At 40.0% G+C, this 17,854-nt stretch overlaps 1 pseudogene; it reads left to right on the forward strand.

Moving 5' to 3' along the window:
* The window catches only part of LOC127548889 (nuclear cap-binding protein subunit 1-like), a 41,753-nt pseudogene that overhangs the window by 17,445 nt on the left and 6,454 nt on the right, over positions 1-17,854 (forward strand).

Genomic DNA, 17,854 nt, shown 5'->3' on the forward strand with positions numbered 1-17,854 from the left:
CAATCCCATTCATATGGGGTTGCCCCATAATTTGACAATTCATTACCTCTGTTTATTGAAGAATATGAGAGTGAATTATTCCTATTACCAAAGGAACCTTCCTGGGGAGACTTGCAATGCTTTATAGGAGTCCTTTATCTCTGGAAATCAGTCAGCTTACTTCTCATGGTAGCATGAAAGATTGAAGAAAGTAAGACTGAATCAGGAGAACTAAGTGCAGTACAGTAACTGAGGAATTCAAGGCTAGAAACTTAGCTCTGGATCTGGGTCATTCCTACTCTAATGAGCAAATATTATTGGGTGAATTACAGCAGAGAGGCAGTGAAGGGAGTGATAGAATAGTCAGATGTCACTAAGCAGAATGGCTTGGGAAAACAGCCTGAGTTTAGAATGGTTGTCGGCAAGAAGAGGAGGAACATATGTTATAATTGGAAGTTTCACTCCTCGTATAGCCCTATTAGAAGAAATAGCAGAGAAGTCATGGATTAATCATCCTGTGTAAAGAAATCTGTGCAGAGATTAAAAGACTTTTATGTGGTGGGATGTAAAAATTAGCCAAATCTGAGAGGTTTGAAAAAGATGTGGAAACCAAATTATTGAAAAGAAAAAAGGGGGGGGGAGGAATTTGAAAAATCAATGAACATTTGTTTTCCACAATGATGAGAATTAAATAGAAGAAATGAAAACAAATTAGAAAACTGAAACCTCCAAGGATATCAAGGAATATTCAAGGGTGGAGGCTATCTTCTCCCAGAAGTATGGATGGTCCTTGTGGCCAGGGACTAACTTTTGTTATGAAAGGTGATGGCCTTTGAACCTAACCTATTCCACTGATCAACTAGTCTATGTCTTAGCCAATACCAAATGGTTTTGGTAACTGCTGCTTTATAATATAATTTTAGATCTGGTACAGCTAGGCCACCTTCATTTGATTTTTTTAAAAAATTAATTGCCTTGAAATTCTTGCCTTTTGTTTTTCCATATGAACTTTTTTGTTATTTTTTGTAGGTGATTAAAACAGTTTTTTGGGGGGTCTGATTGGTATAGCGCTAAATAAATAGATTAGTTTGGGTATTATTGTCATCTTTATTATATTTGCTTGCCGTATCCAAGAGCATTTAATATTTTTCCAATTGGTTAGATCTGAATTGACTGATTTGATCTCCTTGCAATCCAAGGAATTTCCTTTTTTTTTTTTTAAAGGAAATTATATATGTGATGAATGCTAATCCCTTCCTTCATAGATGATAATATAAGTTAAATAATAATCAATTCAGACAGCACTGCAAAAGTTAGTTTTCAATGGAAACTGAAATAGTGAAATGTTAAATATGTCAGTCAAGGGACAGACTGTACAGGAACAGCTTCAAAGACAATGGTAAAAGTGAGTCAATATTCCAAAATTTCCCAAATACAGCTAAAGCAGGCACCAAAAGGATAAATTATTGCTCAAAAACCATATACTAATAACATGTAAAAAAGAATAGGATATCATTTATTAAATACATCAATACATTTGATATATCAATTACATTTTTGAAATACAACAATACATTAGAAATCAGACTAAAGAAGTTATAAAAACCAAATCAAATTGGTACTCCATCCACGCTTCCTTACAAGTATGTTGGACTCAATGTGAAATTGATAATGTCAGTTTTTTTCATGTGTTAGATTTGGAGGGATGAAAAAGACCCAGCTTGAGAAGTGCAGGTGGCATGTTAACCAAAAAGAGTCACAATGAATTATTTTAGGAAGAATAGATTTTTCTCCTACTGAGTTGCCAGAATCATATGAATTCTCTGGTGATAGTGAAGGGTGAAATCTCTGAAATCTCTCTATTTCAACAAATTCTGTTTCTCTCCAGTATGAATTTTCTGATGAGTAATAAGGCTAGACCTAGTACTAAAGCCTTTCCCACACTCATTACATACAAAGGGTTTCTCTCCAGTGTGAATTCTTTGATGACAAATGAGGTGTTTTTTCTGGCTGAAGGCTCTTCCACATTCCTTACACACAAATGGTTTCTCTCCAGTGTGAGTTCTCTGATGTACAATAAGGCAGTCTCGATGGCTGAAGGCTCTTCCACATTCCTTACACACAAATGGTTTCTCTCCAGTGTGAGTTCTCTGATGTACAATAAGGCAGTCTCGATGGCTGAAAGCTTTTCCACATTCCTTACATACAAAGGGTTTCTCTCCAGTATGAATTTTTTGATGACGGATGAGGTGTTGTCTCTGGCTGAAGGCTTTTCTGCATTCATTACATACAAAGGGTTTGTCTCCAGTATGAACTCTCTGATGAATAGTGAGATTGTTCCTATGAATAAAACCTTTCCCACATTCCTTACACACAAATGGTTTCTCTCCAGTGTGAGTTCTCTGATGTATAGCAAGGAATCCTCTCTGGCTGAAGGCTTTTCCACATTTCTTACAACCAAATGGTTTCTCTCCAGTGTGAGTTCTCTGATGATCAGTAAGGTATCGTTTTTGGCTGAAGGCTTTTCCACATTCCTCACATTCAAAGGGTTTTTCTCCCGTATGAATTCTCTGATGACTAGTGAGACTGTTCCTCCGACTAAAATGTTTCCCACATTCCTTACACACAAATGGTTTCTCTCCAGGCTTTCCAGTAAATAAATCTTGAAGAGACCTACTGGAGTCTCTGCTCTTGGGACTCGAAGCTGCTTCTTGCTTCTCCAACACAGAGATCAGATCCAGTCTGGAAACAGGAATCCCCACAGAGACCAGGTTCTGGTAGTTCTCCAGCATCACGCTCCTGTGCAGAGCCCTCTGAGCAGGCTCCAGGACCCTCCACTCCTCACAAGTGAAGTTCACGGCCACGTCCTGGAAGGTCACTGGTTCCTGAATGGGGGCCATGGGAAAGCCAGAAGTCACACCCTCCATGGGCTCCATCCGCTGCCTGGGGATGATCAGAGTCTTCACAGGTCTTGGGGACTTCTCCACTGAATTTGACACTCCTGTCAGTTGAGCTGCTGAGAATAGGGCTTAATGTCCACAGCCTCACTTCTAGGGCCTCACTTGGGCACCAAATAGAGTGTGCTTTCTAGAGCCCCCAAATTGGGGTGACAAAATATACTCTGTAGAGGCCTATGTTGGGTGCCAAAATGTAATATCGAGATTACCTATCTGAAAGATCTTTGGACCAGCCTTGGTCTTAGTGGAGGAGTGAATGAGGCAGGAGAGCCACCAGGATGGTCAAAGACAAAGTGACTCTTTCCAGTCTTCCCAGTCCTTAAATACCTCAGCATGATTACATCACCCAGCACACTGGGCAAGTGTTAACTATGGTAACAGTACATCCTACAGCACACTGTGTTAACACATATGTTAAGTATAAGCACCCAGCTATAGATGTGTAAATAGAAAACAGGTGGTCACTCCTTCCTTGACTTCTCAAGAAAGGTGACAATACCAAAGAGAGGTGAGGAGCCAAATCAAACATAGCAGGTTCCTTCTGGGTTGAAGGGTCTCATACCTCACCCAGAGTTCTCCCACTATCTGTAGAGGGCCTCTACAAATCAACACAAATATAAGTAGATGAAATGTCTGTTGGCATCTAGCTTAGGGTGGACGCCAGCACTTGGAACCATCCACCTGGGGTAAATCAAGTTTGAAGACCCCAAGTGTTTTGAGGGAACAGATCCTTCTCTCTTTTTTTAAAATAACTTTTTATTGACAACATATGCATGGGTAATTTTTTACAACAGTATCCCTTGCACTCACTTCTGTTCTGAGTTTTCCCTTCCCTTCCTCCACCCTCTCTCCTAGATGGCAGTCTTATACATGTTAAATATATTATAATATATCCTAGATACAATATATTTGTGCAGGACCGAACAGTTCTCTTGTTGTACAGGAAGAATTGGATACAGAAGGTAAAAATAACCTGGGAAGAAAAACAAAAATCAAACAATTTACACTCATTTCCCAGTGTTCCTTCTCTGGGTGTAGCTGATTCTGTCCATCATTGATCAACTGGAACTGAATTAGATCTCTTTGTCGAAGAAATCCACTTCTATCAGAGTATATCCTCATACACTGTTGTTATATGTATATGATCTCCTGGTTCTTTTCATTTCATTTAGCATCAGTTCATTTAAGTCTCTCCAGGCCTTAACACATATTACAGAACAATAATATTCCATAACATTCAGATACCAAAATTTGTTCATCCATCCTCCAATAAATGGGCATCCATTCAGTTTCCAGTTTCTTGCCACTATGAAAAGAGCTCCACAAATATTTTTGCAAATGTAGTCCCTTTCCTTCTTTTAAGAGCTCTTTGGGATATAAGCCCAGTAGTAACACTGTGGGTGAAAAGGTGTGCACAATTTGATAACTTTTGGCGTACAGTTCCAAATTGCTCTCCAGAATGGTTGGATCTGTTCACAGTTCCACCAACAATGTATCAGTGTCCCAGTTTTCCCGCATCCCCTCCAACATTTGTCATTTTCTTTTCCTGTCATCTTAGCCAATCTGACAGGTGTCTAGTGCTCTCTCAGAATTGTCTTAGTTTGCATTTCTCTGATCAATAGTGATTTGGAGCACCTTTTCATAAGACCAGAAATAGTTTCAATTTCTTAATCTGAAAATTGTCTGTTCATATCCTTTGACCATTTATCAATTGGAGAATGGCTTGATTTCTTATAAATTTGAACACTGGAAAATGAGTGTAAACTGTTTGCATTTTTTTTTTCTTCCCAGGTTATTTTTACCTTCTGAATCCAATTCTTCCTGTGCAACACCAGAACTGTTTGGTTCTGAGCACATATATTGTATCTAGGATATATTATAACATATTTCATATGTATGAGATTTCCATCTAGGGGAGGGGGTGGAGGGAGGGAAGGGAAAAGCCAGAACAGAAGTGAGTGCAAGGGATAATGTTGTAAAAAATTACCCATGAATATGTATTGTGAACAAAAAGTTATTTTAAAAAGGAGAGAAGTGTCTGTTCCCTTAAAACATTTGGGGTCTTCAAACTTGATTTACCCCAGGTGGATGATTCCAAGTGGTGGAGTCAGCCCTAAGCTAGATGCCAATAGACATTTCATCTACTTATATTTGTGTGGATTTGTAGAGGGTCTCAGGTAATGGGGGAACTCTGGGTAAGGTATGAGACCCTTCAACCCAGAGGAAACCTGCTATGTCTGATTTGGCTCCTCATCTCTTTTTGGTGTAGGCACCTTTCCTGAGAAGTCAAAGAGGGCGTGACCACTTCCTTTGGTGTTCTCACTTTTCCTGAGAAGGGAAGGAGGGAGTGACCATCTGTGTTCTATTTACATATCAATAGCTGGGTCCTTATACTTAACATATGTGTTAACACAGTGGGCTGTGGGATGTACTGCTACCATAGTTAACACTTGTCCAGTGTGCTGTGGTGATGTACTCATGCTGAGGTATTTAAGGGCTGGGAAGACTAGAAAGAGCCACTTTATCTTGGACCATCCTGGGCAGCTCTCCTGCCTCCTTCACTCCTCCACTAAGACCAAGGCTGGACCTGAGATCCTTCAGAGAGCTAATCCCACTACTACTTTTTGGCACCCAACGTGGGCCTCTATAAGGCATAGTATATTTTATCAACCCAATTTGGGGGCTCTAGAAAGCATACTATATTTGGTGCCCAAGTGAGGCCCTAGAAGTGAGGCTCTGGACATTAAGACCTATTCTCAGCAGCTCAACTGACAGGAGTGTCAAGTTCAGTGGAGAAGTCCTCGAGATCTGTGAAAACTCTGATCATCCCCAGGCAGCAGATGGAGCCTAAGGAGAGTGTGATTTCTGGCTTTCCCATGGCCCCCATTCAGGAACCAGTGTTCTTCCAGGATGTGGCTGTGGACTTCACCTAGGAGGAGTGGAGGGTCCTGGAGCCTGCTCAGAGGGCCCTGCACAGGAGCATGATGCTGGAGAACTACCAGAACCTGGTCTCTGTAGGGATTCCCGTTTCCAGACTGGATTTGATCTCTGTGTTGGAGAAGCAAGAAGCAGCCTCGAGTCTCAGGAGCAGAGACTCCAGTGGGTCTCATCAAGATTTACTTACTGTACATCAGAGAACTCACCCTGGAGAGAAACCCAGATCACAAGACGCTGTGCCACAGTGGGCACAAATGCTTATTATACCCAGACTATGATGAATATGGGAAGAAAAGGTCCCTCTTGGCAGGGGACTTCTAGAGAAAATCATTGATGTTTTCAGTGTGGAAAAGTAGGACATCTTAGAGCTCAGTGTAGATATGGAGGTGGAGTGAGAGACAGGGTGAGAGAAGATCTAAAATCCCATGTCCAAAATGCAACCGAGGCTTCCACTGGGCCTCAGAATGTAGATTGAGCCAGGGAAATGAGAAGCAAGGTCCAGCCCCAAGATATCATATAAAAGCCAGGTGGGGCATGATGGCAGCTGAGTTTATATCCAGAGAATCTTTAGAAGGTCAGGACTCTGATGTGATCAATCAGCCTAAAATCACATGGCAGAAAGGGATTACATGATCAGTCAGCCAAAAAGCAATCAGATAGCAGAAAGGGATTATAATTGGGGAGAATACACGCTTTTTAAACCAACAGGACAGTGTCCAGTGCAAACAGCTCCAATGTAATTGCTGCATGATGAGGAGAGATTTAGAAAGTGGAAATAGAAGGGAATTAAATAGGTTAACTGCCTGGGAGAGAGGGTTTGCTTGTATTCCTACAGACAGATGGATGGCAAAAAGCACCTGGAGAGAGACAGAAAAAGAAAAAAATCTGGAAACAAAGGAGAAGACCTAAGAACAAAATCTGCAGGAATCATTGGATTCCCTAATACAAGATGAAACTGTTTCAAGACTTGAAAATCAGCAGGAATCATTGGATTCCTTGAGATGAAAAATTATTGATATAGACTGTTGCAGGACTTGAAAACCAGCAGGAATCATTGAATTCCCTAACTCAAGATGAGATTATTGCAGGACTTCAAAGCTTGCAGGAATTATTGGATTCCTGGCACATGAACTAATGGACAATAGATTCCTTTTGGACTATTTCTAGGACTTATGGACATGTATAATTCCTCATGTTGATTCCTGTTATATGTTACATCACTTCTAGCCTGTGTTATATTGCTATGTGCTTATGTAATTTATGTAATTATGTATAATACCTCACATATTGATGTATTTATATATACCTGTTTCAAGTGAGCCCCTTCAGGAACCCACTAATCTGATTTGATTTCCCATTTCCTTTGGTGTTTTCATCTCCCTTCCTGAGAAGTCAGGGAGGGTGTGACCACCTTCTTTTTATGGTGTTTTCGCTCCTTTTTTGAGCAATCAGGGAAGATGTGATCACATTTTGGGGGGTTCTCACCTCCTTGAGAAGTCAGGGAGGTCATGACCACCTATGTTCTAAAATCAAAAGAAAGTGGGAAATGTTCGGATTCTCACAAGATGTTAAGTCAGTTGTCTCATTTTAGCATGGTACTTAACAGATCTCTAGTTCAGAGTTCACACCTTTCCCACCTTTAAGAGTTCACACCTCTAAAAGAGCATATAAAAGAACAAGCACTAGAGACTTTTTGGAGATTCACAAGTCAGGATTCAGTGGAGAAGATTCATAAGTTACAGCTCCCACAATCCCTCTTTTGGAGGAGGAGTCAGATTCATTCCATATTCTATCTTTCTGCTGCCTGGAACCTTTGAATTCAGAGTTGAGCTAGAGGCAGAAGCTCGAAGAACTAAAGGACTAACAAGAGCTCTTGAAACCAAGGAGAGAGATAGGCCTCTAAGAAAGCTATTTTTAAGGAGACAATAAAGGACTGGACTTTAACTCCTGGCTGCATTTGAGGTGATTATTACACTGAACTGACCCCTCTCTCCTCCTCCCCCCCCCCAAGAAACCTGCTCACAGAGAACTTTATATTATAGAGAAGAGACTATTACACATTATAGAGCTCAGAACTGATCACCATACTCCACATGGGATTTGAAAAAGGTAGAGAAGAAACTGGTTTTTCCTTCCTTTTTCCTGGCTACCAAATCTCTCCCAAAGCAACCCCTTTCTCATTTTTGTTCTGTTCCTTATTCTCTCTCCCTCTCTTCTCATTTCCCCCCTGCATCTTCTAGTCTCCCCTCTCTTTCTTTACTCTCCTTTTCCAGTTCAGCCTGATCCATGCCTGATTTTTTGTTTTTATTGCTTTCTTCCCTACTATCTCTCTTTCCTCTTCATCTTCTCTCCCCAATCTTGTCTCTCTATGTCTCATTCTCTTCTTGCTGAATTTTCTGTCTCCTCTTTACCCCAACCCAGATGTTTTCACCAAAACCCATATTCACTGTCTTTCCATGGGACAGAATACTAGCTCTCTCTATCTCCCCCATCTATTCTCCTGAACCATATCTTCCTCTCTTGTGCTCCCTGATTTCTCTTGACAGTTACATAAACACTGTTCTTTCTTTGTATCTTATGCCAGCCCTTGGTTTTTATCCATTATATTCTGTTTCTTCCCAGAAATATCACATGTTTCTTCCCTGTTGTCCATAGATGATCAAAGTCATAGGCTTTCATACATTCCTGGCAATCCCTTACTCAAGTCCCTTGCTTCCAAGTTCAGGACTGGCCTTTTACTGATTCCCTCCTGTTTTGGGGTCCCAGAGCTCCTCAGCCTGGGAGGCTTTTAGCCCTGAGCGCTCCTTCCCCAGGAGACCCTGTCTTTCCTTCTCAAGGGACAGACAGAAGAAGACAGATGGGGTCAGAGCAAAGAGGAGTAGCAGGATACTGGGGCCAATATTAAGACTGGCCTAGCAGGAGCCCATGTTTGGGTACTGGGATGGGGCATCCACACTCAGATTCTAGAGATGCCTTCAGTTCAAGTAAGATCCACGTGCTATCTCCCACTGGCTCTCTAAAAATGTTGACCTGCTTGTTCTCTCTGGATACTCTTCATATGGCCCAGATTGCCTTTCTAAAGGCAGATAAGAAGTTAAGAAGTCTTCTGCACTTTGGGCTGTAAGCACCTGCTTCCTAATGTGCTTCTCCCATGGGGTTTGGAGGCTTGTTGTTGCCGACATTATTGCCACCCCAGGAAAAGGTCTTCTCTGGGTTGTTCTACTGTCTCCAAGTTCCCTACATTTTGGAGGTAGAGGGGACACACCAGGACCCTGTGGGTGTTTTGGATCCATTGGATCAAAGAGGAAAAGACCTTGAGTGAATTTTCAATGGGATTTCCTTGGAGACAGTTGACAAAAACAGAAAGAGTCCTTGGAAGTCTCCCCAAACACTGCTAGGCTAAGGAGCTCTCCAGAGTACTGAAATCTTCCCTAGTCACTGATCTCCATTGATATCAGGAGAAAGTGACTCTTCTCCTCCCAAGCCTCTTTACCTTGTGAATCTTTTGTTAAGGGGGAAGGAAGCACAGCCTCTTCTTACATGTTGAGCAGTAAGGTGAAGAAAAGACTCCTCAACACTTTGAGACATCCCCAAATTGTACAGCTGCCAAGAAAGGTGGCAAGCTCCTTGTTCCATAAGATCTCCAAGATAAATTAATATGGCTATTTACCAGAGATATCATAGAAGCTTGATGGAATGAAAGGAATTATATTGGAATACATAGGAACCACTTGACAGCGGCTGCTGGAGAGCCAACCCAGACCCACAGAATGGATCTCCTCATGTTAGAGGATGATACAAGGAGACTGAAAGGCAGTTTTTGTCCTCTGACCTCTCTGACTAAGAGGCCTGTGTTTTCTGACCTCTTTCCTCTTCCCTCTGCCTCCAATTTATCTCATTCCCAGTCTGCAACAACTGTGTATGCAAAGGCTACCTTGCAACTCCTTCAGATGCTATGATCCACAGCTGTGGAAGCTCTCAGAGAATTGACCTGCCCCTTAACAGAATTAAAATAGCTAATGAGGAGATAAAATTATCGCTCTTTGTAGATAATATGATGACATACTTAGGAAATCTTAGAAAATCATCCCAAAACCTACTTTAAACAATTAACAGCTTTAGAAAAGTGCAGGATATAAAATAAACTTACAGAAATCATCAACATTTTATATATTACTGTAAAGTCCATCAACAAGAGATAGAGAAATCTCATTTAAAGTAACTGTAGACAGCAGAATGAATATAGAAAGGTTTGGAGAGACTTACACGAACTGAAGCTAAGTGAAATGAGCAGAACCAGGAGATCATTATACACTTCAACAACGATACTGTATGAGGATATATTCTGATGGAAGTGGATATCTTCGAAAGAGAGATCTAACTCAGTTGCAATTGATCAATGATAGACAGAAGCAGCTACACCCAGAGAAGGAACACTGGGAAATGAGTGTGAACTATTTGCATTTTTGTTTTTCTTCCCAGGTTATTTTTACCTTCTGAATCCAATTCTGTCTGTGCAACAAGAGAACTGTTTGGTTCTGCACACATATATTGTATCTAGAATATACTGTAACATATTTTACATGTATAAGACTGATTGACATCTAAGGGAGGGGGTGGAGGGAGGGAAGGGAAAAGTCGGAACAGTAATGAGTGCAAGGGATAATGTTGTAAAAAATTACCCAGGTATATGTTCTTTCTATAAAGTTATAAAAAAAATAAAGCAACTGTAGATGTATGAGATATTAAGAAATGTACGTAGCAGGACTATCCAGGAAATACATGAACACAATTATGAAATTCTTCTCCCACCAACAAAGTCAGATGTAAAAACTGGAAGAATGTCAATTGCTCATGCATTGGCCGAGCTAATGTAATAAAAATGGCATATCTATCTAAATTCATCCATTTGGCAAATGCTATATCAATCAAACTGGTAAAAAATAATTTTACACAGAATAATAATAGAATTTGTTTGGAAGAAAAAAATGTCAATAATTGCAAAGGGCTGGAACTATGAAAAGCTGTGCTTGAGTCAGACAACTAAGCACTTAAGGCTCATTACCTATTCAGTATAAGACAACGACTCTATTAGCATATGTTTGAAAAATGGCTCTTCTCACTTTTGGTGCTGACTCAATGTTTGGTGTATACAGATAATCAAAGGCAAGGGTTTGAGAGTAGGATGAGACAGGGCAGAACTCACTTGGTGGCAGGAGGAGGAGGAGAGAGATGGAGATTCTGGACTATAGAATTGAGGAGAGATTTTTGGCAAAAATCCTGGTACTTTGCCTGCTTCTCCCCCTAAAGACCAAGGACTTTTAGTAATCCTGATTCTGGCTGATCCTGAGGCCTCCAAGGAGTTAGCCTGGTCTTAAAAAAGAATATAAAGGGTTTTAATAAAAAAATACAAAAGGTGGTGGCCTAATAGTATCAGATGTAAAACAGCAGTATTTCACTTTCTAATACTGGTCTGTTTCCAACTCACACTTTAAATTGGAAATAAATGAAATCTTACACTGTGTCCTACTATGACACAGTGATCAGACCTTTATGAATTCTGAATGCTGCACTACAGATTGGGCACAAATAATCCACAGGAATATTTGGGGTGGATTCTCTAACTTTGAGCATCTTGCATTTCTTTTGAGCTAAGTGGAACCAAAAATAGCTCATACTCCATGGGGTGACTATGTGAGGATCAAATGAGATGGTAAGAAAGTACTTTGTAGATCACTAAGCCAAATATTGTCATTATTACCCAGGTCAGCCTTTGAGGAATATGGGATTGTCCAATAGGGTCTTTTCTGGTCTCTTGAGATGCAGGTCCCTTGATACATTATACTGATTTATTGAGTCTGAGAAATAAATTGAACCTCGTATATTACGTCAAACCCTGAACAACATCAAAAGCTTCTATGATACCCCTGGTAAGTAGCCATATTGATTTAGCTGTGAGATCTTATGGAACAAGGAGTTTGCCACCTTTCTCAGCAGCTGTACAATTTGGGGATATCTCAAAGTGTTAAGGAGTTTTCTTCACCTTACTGATCAACACGTAAGAAGAGGCTGTGCTTCCTTCCCTCACCTTAACAAAAGATTCACAAGGTAGAGAGGCTTGGGAGGGGAAGAGTCACTTTCCCCTGATAGCAGGGGAGATCAGTGACTAGGGAAGATTTCAGTACTCTGGAGAGCTCCTTAGCCTAGCAGTGTTTTGGGAGACTTCCAAGGGCTCTTTCTGTTTTTGTCAACTGTCTCCAAGGAAATCCCATTGAAAATTCACTCAAGGTCTTTTCCTCTTTGATCCAATGGATCCAAAACACCCACAGGGTCCTGGTGTGTCCCCTCTACCTCCAAAATGTAGGGAACTTGGAGACAGTAGAACAACCCAGAGAAGACCTTTTCCTGGGGTGGCAATAATAAGCCTCCAAACCCCATGGGAGAAGCACATTAGGAAGCAGCTGTTTACAGCCCAAAATTATTTTTAAATGGAAACTGAAATAGTGAAATGTTAAATATGTCAGTCAAGGGATTGTAGAAACAGGAACAGCTTCAAAGACAATTGTAAAAGTGAGTCAATATTCCAAAATTTCTGGCATACAGCTAAAGCAGGCACCAAAAGAATAAATTATTGCTCAAAAACTATATACTAATAACATGTAAAAAAGAATAGAATATCATTTATTAAATACATCAATACATTCGATTCATCAATTACATTTGTGAAATACAAAAATACATTAGAAATCAGATTAAAGAAGTTATAAAAGCCAAATCAAATTGGCACTCCATCCACGCTTCTTTACAAGTATGTTGAACTCAATGTGAAACAACACAATGTCAGTTTTTTCATGTGTTGGATTGGGAGGGGATGAAATAGGCCCAGGTTGAGAAGTACAGGTGGCATGTTAACCAAAAAGAGCCGCAATGAATTATTTTAGGAAGAATAGATGTTTCTCCTACTGAGTTGCCAGCATTATATGAATTTTCTGGTGACAGTGAAGGGGTGGTTCCTCTCTGAAATCTTTCTATTTCAACAAATTCTGTTTCTCTTTAGTATGAATTTTCTGATGAGTAATAAGGCTAGACCTCCTACTAAAGCCTTTCCCACACTCATTACATACAAAGAGTTTCTCTCCAGTGTGAGTTCTCTGATGTATAGTAAGGAATTCTTGATGGCTGAAGGCTTTCTGACACTCATTACATACAAAGGGTTTCTCTCCAGTATGAACTCTTTGATGAATAGTGAGATTGTTCCTCTGCCTATAACTTTTCCCACATTGCTTACATACAAAGGGTTTGTCTTCAGTATGAACTCTCTGATGAATAGTGAGGTTGTTCCTCTGACTAAAATCTTTCCCACATTCCTTACATACAAATGGTTTCTCTCCAGTGTGAATTCTTTGATGACGAATGAGTTGTTGTCTCTGGCTGAAGGCTTTTCCACATTCCTTACATACAAAGGGTTTCTCTCCATTGTGAGTCCTCTGATGTAAAATAAGGCAGTCTCGATGGCTGAAGGCTTTTCCACATTGCTTACATACAAATGGTTTCTCTCCAGTATGAATTTTTTGATGACGAATAAGGTGTTGTCTCTGGCTGAAGGCTTTTCCACATTCATTACATACAAAGGGTTTGTCTCCTGTATGAACTCTCTGATGAATAGTGAGACTGTTCCTATGACTAAAACCTTTCCCACATTGCTTACATACAAATGGTTTCTCTCCAGTGTGAGTTCTCTGATGTACAGTAAGGAATCCTCTCTGGCTGAAGGCTTTTCCACATTTCTTACAACCAAATGGTTTCTCTCCAGTGTGAGTTCTCTGATGATCAGTAAGATATCGTTTCTGGCTGAAGGCTTTTCCACATTCCTCACATTCAAAGGGTTTTTCTCCCGTATGAATTCTCTGATGAATAGTGAGATTGTTCCTCCGACTAAAACGTTTCCCACATTCCTTACACACAAATGGTTTCTCTCCAGGGTGAGTTCTCTGATGATCAGTAAGGTATCGTTTCTGGCTGAAGGCTTTTCCACATTCCTCACATTCAAAGGGTTTTTCTCCCGTATGAATTCTCTGATGACTAGTGAGATTGTTCCTCCTACTAAAACGTTTCCCACATTCCTTACACACAAATGGTTTCTCTCCAGGGTGAGTTCTCTGATGTACAGTAAATAAATCTTGAAGAGACCCACTGGAGTCTCTGCTCCTGAGACTCGAGGCTGCTTCTTGCTTCTCCAACACAGAGATCAGATCCAGTCTGGAAACAGGAATCCCCACAGAGACCAGGTTCTGGTAGTTCTCCAGCATCACGCTCCTGTGCAGGGCCCTCTGGGCAGGCTCCAGGATCCTCCACTCCTCCCAGGTGAAGTCCACGGTCACATCCTGGAAGGTCACTGGTTCCTGAATGGGGGCCATGGGAAAGCCAGAAGTCACACCCTCCTTGGGCTCCATCTGCTGCCTGGGGATGATCAGAGTCTTCACAGGTCTCGGGGACGTCTCCACTGAGCTCAACAATTCTGTCAGTTGAGCTACTGAGAATAGGTCTTAATGTTCAGAGCCTCACTTCTAGGGCCTCACTTGGGCAGCAAACACAGTGTGCTTCCTTGTGCCCCAAATTGGGGAGACAAAATATACTATGTAGAGGCCTATGTTGGGTGCCAAAATGTAATATCGGGATTAGCTCTCTGAAAGATCTTTGGACCAGCCTTGGTCTTAGTGAAGGAGTGTAGGAGGCAGGAGAGCCACCAGGATGGTCAAAGATGAAGTGTCTCTTTCTAGTCTTCTCAGCCTTTAAATACCTCAGTATGATTACTACACTGGGCAAGTGTTAACTATGGTAGCAGTACATCCCACAGCACACTGTGTTAACACCTATGGTAAGTATAAGCATCCTGTTGTTGATATGTAAATAGAACACAGGTGGTCACACCCTCCTTGACTTCTCTGGAAAGGTGACAACACTAAAGAGAGGCGAGGAGCCAAATCAGACATAGTCAACAGGTTTCTTTGGGTTGAAGGGTCTCATACCTTACCCAGAGTTCCCCCACTATCTGAGGCCCTCTACAAATCAACACAAATATAAGTAGATGAAATGTCTGTTGGCATCTAGCTTAGGGCAGACGCCAGCACTTGGAACCATCCACCTGGGGCAAATCAACTTTGAAGACCCCAAGTGTTTTGAGGGAACAGATCCTTCTCTCTTTTTTAAAATAGCTTTTTGTTGATGATACATATTCATGGGTAATTTTTTACAACATTATCCCTTGCACTCATTTCTGTTCTGGCTTTTCCCTCCCCTCCCTCCACCCCTTCCCTTAGATGGCAAGCAGTCTTATACATGTAAAATATGTTACAGTATATCCTAGATACAATATATGTGTGCAGAACCAAACAGTTCTCTTGTTGCACAGACAGAATTGGATTCAGAAGTTGAAATAACCTGTGAAGAAAAACAAAAATGCAAACAGTTTACACTCATTTCCCAGTGTTCCTTCTCTGGGTGTAGCTGATTCTTTTCATCATTGATCAATTGGAACTGAATTAGATCTTCTCTTTGTTGAAGATATCTATTTCCATCAGAAAGCATCCTCATATAGTATTGTTGTTGAAGTGTATAATGATCTCCTGGTTCTGTTCATTTCACTCAGCATCAGTTCATGTAACTCTCTCCAGGCCTTAACCAATATTACAGAACAATAATATTCCATAACATTCAGATACCAAAATTTGTTCATCCATTCTCCAATAGATGGGCATCCATTCGGTTTCCAGTTTCTTGCCACTATGAAAAGAGCTCCACAAATATTTTTTTGCAAATGTAGTCCCTTTCCTTCAAGATCTCTTTGGGATATAAACTCAGTACTAATACTGCTGGGTCAAAAGGTATGCACAATTTGATAACTTTTTGAGCACAGTTCCAAATTGCTCTCCAGAATGGTTGGATCTGTTCACAGTTCTACCAACAATGTATCAGAGTCCCAGTTTTCCCACATCCCCTCCAACATTTGTCATTTTCTTTTCCTGTCATCTTAGCCAATCTGACAAATGTCTAGTGGTCTCTCAGAATTGTCTTAGTTGGTATTTCTCTGATCAATAGTGATTTGGAGCACCTTTTCATAATACAAGAAATAGTTTCAATTTCTTAATCTGAAAATTGTCTGTTCATATCCTTGACCATTTATCAGTTGCAGAATGGCTTGATTTCTTATAAATTTGAGTTAATTCTATATATATTTTGCAAATGAGGTCTTATCAGAACTTGGAATGTAAAAATGTTCTCCCAATTTATTGCTTCCTTTGTAAAATCTTGACTGCATTAGTTTTGTTTCTACAAAAGCTTAATATAATCAGAATTATCTATTTTGTGATCAAGAATGATCTGTAGTTCTTTGGTTACCAATTCCTTCCTCCTCCACAAGTCTGAGAGGTAAACTATCCTATGTTCTTCTAATTTATTTAGAATATTATTCTTTATGCCTAGATCACAAACTCATTTTGACTTTATCTTGGTACATGGTTTTAAGGGTGGGTCAATACCTACAACATGGATATGTTGAAATGTGTCCAGTAGCCTGAAGAACAGAAGGTTTATTGGGGAAATAAATTTTCATTAGGTAAAATATATGAGATTCAATTTCAGTTTTTGTCCTTCCAACAGGTTATTTGATGTATTTATTCAAGAATTGACTAATTTGATCTCCATGCTGTCCAAGGAATTTCCTTTTTTTTTTTTTTAAGGAAATTTACATATATATATATATATATATATATAGAAAGAGAGAGAGAGAGAGAGAGAGAGAGAGAGAGAGAGAGAGAGAGAGAGAGAGATACACACACACACATATATATGTCAGAAGAAATGCTAATCCCTTACTTCACAGATGATAATACAAGTTAAATAATAATCAAGGAGAGCAAGAATCAGAGGAAACAGAAGATAAGGGAGGTAAGGAGCATGTAGCTGAGGTAGATGAATCAGGAAGAACTAAGTGCAGTACAGTAACTGGGGACTTCAAGGCTAGAAACCTAGCTCTGGATTTAGGTCATTCCTACTTTGGTGAGTAAATATTATTGGGTGAATCTACAGCAGAGAGGCAGTGAAGTGAATAACAGAATAGTCAGATGCCACTAAGCAAAATGGCTTGGGAAAACAGCCTGACTTTGGATCGGTTGTCGGCAAGAAGAGGAGGAACACATGTTATAATTGGAAGTAATTTCACTCCTTGTATAGCTCCATTAGAAGAAATAGCAGAGAAATCATGGATTATCCATCCTGTGTAAAGAAATCTGTGCAGAGATTAAAAGACTTTTATGAGGTGGGATGTAAAAATTAGCCAAATCTGAGAGGTTTGAAAAAGATGTGGAAACCAAATTATTGAAAAGAAAAAAAAAAGGGGGGGGGGATTGTGAAAAATCAATGAACATTTGTTTTCCACAATGATGAGAATTAAATAGAAGAAATGAAACAAATTAGAAAACTGAAACCCCCAAGGATATCAAGGAATATTCAAGGGTGAAGGCTATCTTCTCCCAGAAGTATGTATGGTCCTTGTGGCCAGCGACTAACTTTTGTAATGAAAGGTGATGGCCTTTGAACCTAACCTATTCCACTGATCAACTAGTCTAAGTCTTAAGCAATACCAAATGGTTTTGGTAACCACTGCTTTATAATATAATTTTAGATCTGGTACAGCTAGGACACCTGCATTTCATTTCATTTTTTTTTCATTAATTCCCTTGAAATTCTTGCCCTTTTGTTTTTCCATATGAACTTTGTTGTTATTTTTTCTAGGTGATTAAAATAGGTTTTTGGGAGTCTGATTGGTATAGGGCTAAATAAATAGATTACTTTAGGTAGTATTGTCATCTTTATTATATTTGTTTGCCGTATCCAAGAGCATTTAATCTTTTTCCATTTGGTTAAATCTGAATTGACTGATCTCCTTGCTGTCCAAGGAATTTACTTTTTTTTTTTTAAAG

Source organism: Antechinus flavipes, chromosome 1 (genome assembly GCF_016432865.1).
Source record: "Antechinus flavipes isolate AdamAnt ecotype Samford, QLD, Australia chromosome 1, AdamAnt_v2, whole genome shotgun sequence".
NCBI lineage: Eukaryota > Metazoa > Chordata > Mammalia > Dasyuromorphia > Dasyuridae > Antechinus > Antechinus flavipes.